The sequence below is a fragment of the Gekko japonicus genome, unplaced genomic scaffold (assembly GCF_001447785.1).
Source record: "Gekko japonicus isolate JY-2015 unplaced genomic scaffold, Gekko_japonicus_V1.1 scaffold142, whole genome shotgun sequence".
Classification (NCBI taxonomy): Eukaryota; Metazoa; Chordata; class Lepidosauria; order Squamata; family Gekkonidae; genus Gekko; species Gekko japonicus.
In genome coordinates, this window is record NW_015174848.1 from 1,672,965 (window position 1) to 1,678,168 (window position 5,204).

The 5,204-nt window shown below is 50.2% G+C and overlaps 1 protein-coding gene across 2 annotated transcripts in view; it reads left to right on the forward strand.

Moving 5' to 3' along the window:
- Window positions 1-5,204, forward strand: part of PIP5K1A (phosphatidylinositol-4-phosphate 5-kinase, type I, alpha) — a 119,057-nt gene that overhangs the window by 13,049 nt on the left and 100,804 nt on the right. The gene's annotated exons all lie outside the window — the stretch shown is intronic.

Consider the following 5,204-nt stretch of genomic DNA (forward strand, 5'->3'; position numbering starts at 1 on the left):
CTTTCCCTAACCGAGGGGGTGGAACTACTCATCTGTCCTTTCTCTCCAGGAGCGGTCAAAGCTACCGTTTAATCTTTACTCCTTAAACCATTCCTTTCTTCTCTCTCCTCTCCCCGGTATAGCCTTCAACTTTCTTTGCTGCTCAGTGAGATCTTCCTGAAGGCGCACCTGTCTGGGTAAAATCTGGAGTGAAAGCATGGACTTTTTTGCGATGGTGTGTGGTGTGGAGCTGAACCTTTCCCCGGGCCTTCCCGGATCCGTGCTGCCGCCTTGTGTGCCAGGCCAGTTTTGGCCGCTGCGCTTCAATGGCTGCTTTTCGGTTCTCAAAAGCCAGGCTGGAGCAGGAGTTCTTTAACTGGGCTGCATTGCGATAGTAATCATGACCTGCTTTGCTGCTAGAGTAATCCTTTCTGCGTGGTTCTTTTCGAACACTGAGAACAGGTACGTGGTCTCAGTGACCTCTACAGCATCTTCCCCATGGGCTTTGTGGGTGGGACTTGAAGATGTCCCATGAATTAATTGCTGAACTGGAAACTTTGTGCAGGACGGTGAAGCTGCTGATTTCCCTTGTCATGTGCTGTTTGCCCCCGGTTTGAGACCCTGCGGGGTCACCCATTCACTTTGCTGCCATTTGGAAGGATCAGCTGTTAGGGCCAGTGTTCCCTCTGAGCTGAGTTAGTGTGAGCGAGCTCACAGTTTTTTTAGCCTCTGGCTCACACATTTTTGTCTCAGCTCCGGGAGGATGGCTCCAGAGCAAACTAATTTATGCAGCAGCCCCATCGCTCGCTCACAACTTAAATGCCAGTGGCTCACAAAGTAGAATTTTTATAGTCACAAGACTCCACAGCTTAGAGGGAGCATTGGTTAGGGCCTGAGCATATTTTTCAAAAAAAATCACTTATTAGAACCCCACCTTTCCTCATGTTTCAAGGCAGCAGAGACAGCGAGGGTGCTGGCTTTCTTATTTATTTATTAGATTTATACCCCGCCCTCCCCAACGCGCTCAGGGCGGCTAAGAACAGAGGCAAATGCCATAACAAACAGTTAAAACAGCATAAAAGCAATCATTAAACAGCATAAAAACAGTCATTAAATAAAGTGCGGTGTTCTTGATGTTAAATCTTCTTAGTCCAAGATGGGTTACATTTGTCAAGCCTAACCTGGCAACATACGTTCTTCGGTCATCTAGGCGTATGCCCAGGGCTGGCTCACCTCCAGGTCTAATCCACCATCGAAGATGGCAACTCGGTGGTGGTACTCTGACAGCGGCGGCTCCTATGCAAAGGCCTGGCAGAAGAGCTCTGTCTTGCAGGCCCTGTGGAACTGCGCCAAGTCCCACAGGGCCCGAATCTGCTCTGGGTGCTCGTTCCACCAGACAGGAGCTGCCGCCGAGAAAGCCCTAGCCCTGGTTGCAGCCAGCTTGATGTCCTTGGGGCCAGGAACCACCAATAGGTGTTGCGCCCCCGACCGTAGTGCTCTTGGGGGAACATATGGAGAAAGGCGGTTCCTTAGGACCCTGGCCATCAAGGGCTTTATAGGCAAGAATCAGCACTTTGAAGCGAATCCGGTATGCTATAGGCAGCCAGTGCAGCGTCTTCAGCACAGGCTGGACGTGGTCCCGTCTTCCCTCTGAGAGGAGCCGAAGGAAATGAAGGCAAGGAATTGGTGGATAAGATTCCTCCACGGTACGCCTCCTGGTGTTCTGCTTCAGTTTCCTGCTCCTGTCTACCTCGGTGCGTCTCCAGGGCTGCCGGGCCCCCATTGGAGGCAGGGAATCCACCCCACCCCCTCCCCTCCCCTCCTGCAGCGCTTTGCAGTTGGGGTCAGCTAAGAGAGGACCGTTTCTAACAGACCTGATGCTTTTGGAAGCTTGGTGCACGTTTGCTGTTCTCTTTGGCTTGCACAACGTTCCTGTGTGCTTAAGCCCTGGGGCTGTCGGAGTGCTCGTATTCGCTAACATTTATGCTTTAATATTGTTATTATTGATGATACTTGAGGCATGAATAGAAGACTTATTCAGAGGGTAGCCATGTTGGTATTCAGTAGAAGAGCTAGATTTGAACCCAGGAGCACCAGAGACACCCACAAGGTATTTGTGGTATAAGCTTTTGAGAGTCAAAGCGCACTTCATTGGATAAGATAAAACGACAGCTGAGGGGTGACATGATCGAGGTTGATAAGGTTATGCATGGGATAGAGCAGGCAGAGAAAGGAGTCCTTTTCTCCCTTTCTCACAAGACAAGAACTCGTGGGAACTCCATGAAATTGCTGAGCAGTCAAGTTAGAACGGATAAAAGGGAGTCCTTCTTCACCCAAAGAGTGATTGACACATGGAATTCACTGCCACAGGAGGTGGCAAGCATGGACGGCTTCAAAAGGGAATTAGATAAGCATATGGAGCCGAGGTCCATCAGTGGCTATCAGCCACAAGATATAGATAGGGGCTGTGGGGCAAGTGATGCTCTGTCTTCTTGGCGCTTGGGGGGGGGGCCCACAGTGGAAGGGCTTCTAGTGTCCTGGCCCCACTGCCGGATCTCCTGATGGCACCTGGTATTTCTGGCCACTGTGTGACACAGAGTGTTGGACCGGAATGGCCATTGGCCTGATCCAGCATTGTCTTCTCTTATGTTCTTATGTTCTTAAGAGCAGAAGAACCCTGCTGTATTGGACAAGTGGTCCATCTAATAGCTACTGATAGATCTATTCTCCATGAATCTGTCTAATCCCCTTTTGAAGCTGTCTATGCCTGTGGCCATCACTACATCCTCTGTCAGGGAATTCCACGTTTTAATCACTTGCTGTGTAAAGAAGTATTTCCTTTTGTCCGTCCAGAGCCTACTGCCCATCAGCTTCATTTGGGTGCCCTCTTTGTCTCTTTGTCAGCTCTTTCTACTGACAAAGGGAGCTCTGGCGGTCACAAATTTATATCCCAAAAATCTTGCTTGTCTCTACGGAGCTACTGGACTCGAACCAAGCTCTTCTGTGAACAGGCACTTTTAAATTACACGGGCCAGGACGTATCGTAGAAAAAAACATCTTGCCATGCTAAAGTAGACTTGAGTTGCCAGTTTTCAGGGAGTCGTCTTCAGATCTCAGGATACGGAGCGAAATGAAGATTAAGTAGATGGTTCTAATATAATTGCTGCTTAAGTGTTTTCCTGGCAATTATTTCTGTACCCTAAAGCCCCACCCTCAAAGATGCTAGAAGGGATCAGGTCCCGAGTGCGAGGCCTTCCTCTTTCTTCCTTTCTGGAAGACGTGGGCTGCACTGCTCCATGGTGTTGGACTTGGCAGGATGGAACCTTCTCTTGTTTCAGCGCCTTTTTTCTCCCCTTTTTATTTTTTATTTGCTTGAATTTCTATCCCGTCCTTCTCCCCCCTTCCCCCCGCAGCAGGGCTCAGGGCGGGTCACAACAACAGTGAACAACAATAATTTCCCAGCAATTTAAAACAATCAAGACATAATTACAAATATAAGGCCTGCAATAGACCAGATGGCGATCTGCAGAATGTAATAAAGATTCAGAGAAGGACTCTTTACAGTCAGAGTTGTGCAACTGTGGGACCGGCTGCCTGGGGAGAGCGTGAGCTCCCCTTCACCGGCAGTCTTCAAGCAGCGGCTGGACGAACACTGGTCAGGGATGCTCTAGGCCAGGGGTGTCGAACTCATTTGTTATGAGGGCCGGATCTGACATAAATGAGACCTTGTTGGGCCAGGCCATGCGTGTCATAAAATGTAATGCCAGGTAGTGGAGATATAAAGTTTATAAAGGACACAAAGATGCTTACAACATTAGCTCTGTAAGCTGCAAACCTACTTTTGATCGATTGACATTCACCACAGAAATCTCATGCTCAGAGTTCTGAGTCTAGGACCCAGGTTAAAACATGAAATGGCGGAGTGATTAAGAGAGTCTGGCGAAGCAAGCTAAGATGCAGCAGAAGAACTGGAAGCCGGAGATGGCCAGTTCCACTGCGGGCCTGATGGAAGCCCTAGGCCCCCGGGCCGCTTGTTTGACACCCCTGCTCTCGGCTGATCCTGCATTGAGCAGGGGGCTGGACTAGATGACCTGTATGGCCCCTTCCAACCCTGTGATTCTGTTCAGATAAACCAAGTCCTGAGCAAGTGGGCAGACCGCCGGCAACAATACGTAGCAAATAGTGCCATGGAGCAGGGGTTGTTGTTCAGTCGCACAGTCGAGTCCAACTCTTCGCGACCCCATGGACCAGCTCCCGCCAGGCCCTCCTGTCTTCCACCGTCCTCTGAAGTTGGCTCAATTTCATGTTCGTTGCATCTATGACACTGTCTAACCATCTCATCCTTTGCCATCCCCATCTTCTTTGACCTTCAATCTTTCCCAGCGTCAGGGCCTTCTCTAGTGAGTGCTCCCTTCTCATGTGGTGGCCAAAGTATTTGAGCTTCAGTGTCATTATCTGGCCTTCCAGGGAACAGTCAGGGTTGATTTCTTTTAGGATTGACTGATTTGATCTTCTTGCAGTCCAAGGGACTCTCAAGAGTCTTCTCCAGCACCATAGTTCAACAGAATCTATTCTTCGGCGCTCGGCCTTCCTTATAGTCCAACTCACACAGCCATACATGACTACTGGGAATACCATTGCTTTGACCATGCGGACTTTTGTTGGCAGGGTGGAGCAGGGGAGGTTGATGTAATTAGACACCCACCACCATAGCCTGGTAGAACGACTCTGTTTCGCAGGCTCTGCTGAACTGTAACAAGTCCCGCAGGGGCCTGATCTCACTTGGGAGGAGCCAGAGCCGAAAAGGCTCTGACTCTGATCAAGGTTAAGTGGATGTCCTTTGGGCCGGGGACCACCAGCAGATGTCGATCTGCAGCGTGTGACACTGTGCAGGGGGGATACTGGGAGGGACGGTCCTGCAGATAATGCTAGTCCCCGACCGCACAGGGCTTTAAAGGTTAATACCGTAAGCTTGAACTTGATCCGGTACTCGACTGGAAGCCAGCTGACTCCTGGCAACCCTGCAGGGTTTTCAAGGCAAGAGATGCCTCTTTCTGTGAAGTAGCAACCACACTGTTGCCTCATTCAGGCCCGGGGATTTCCGTCCTGATGTTTGTGAACTGCAACCTGCGCTCTCCTCCCACCTCTTGGTGCTGGTTCATTGAATAACCTCGCTTGTATTGGCCACTAGGGGGTGCCCTCCTTCTAAGCGCTGGGATTCTCCA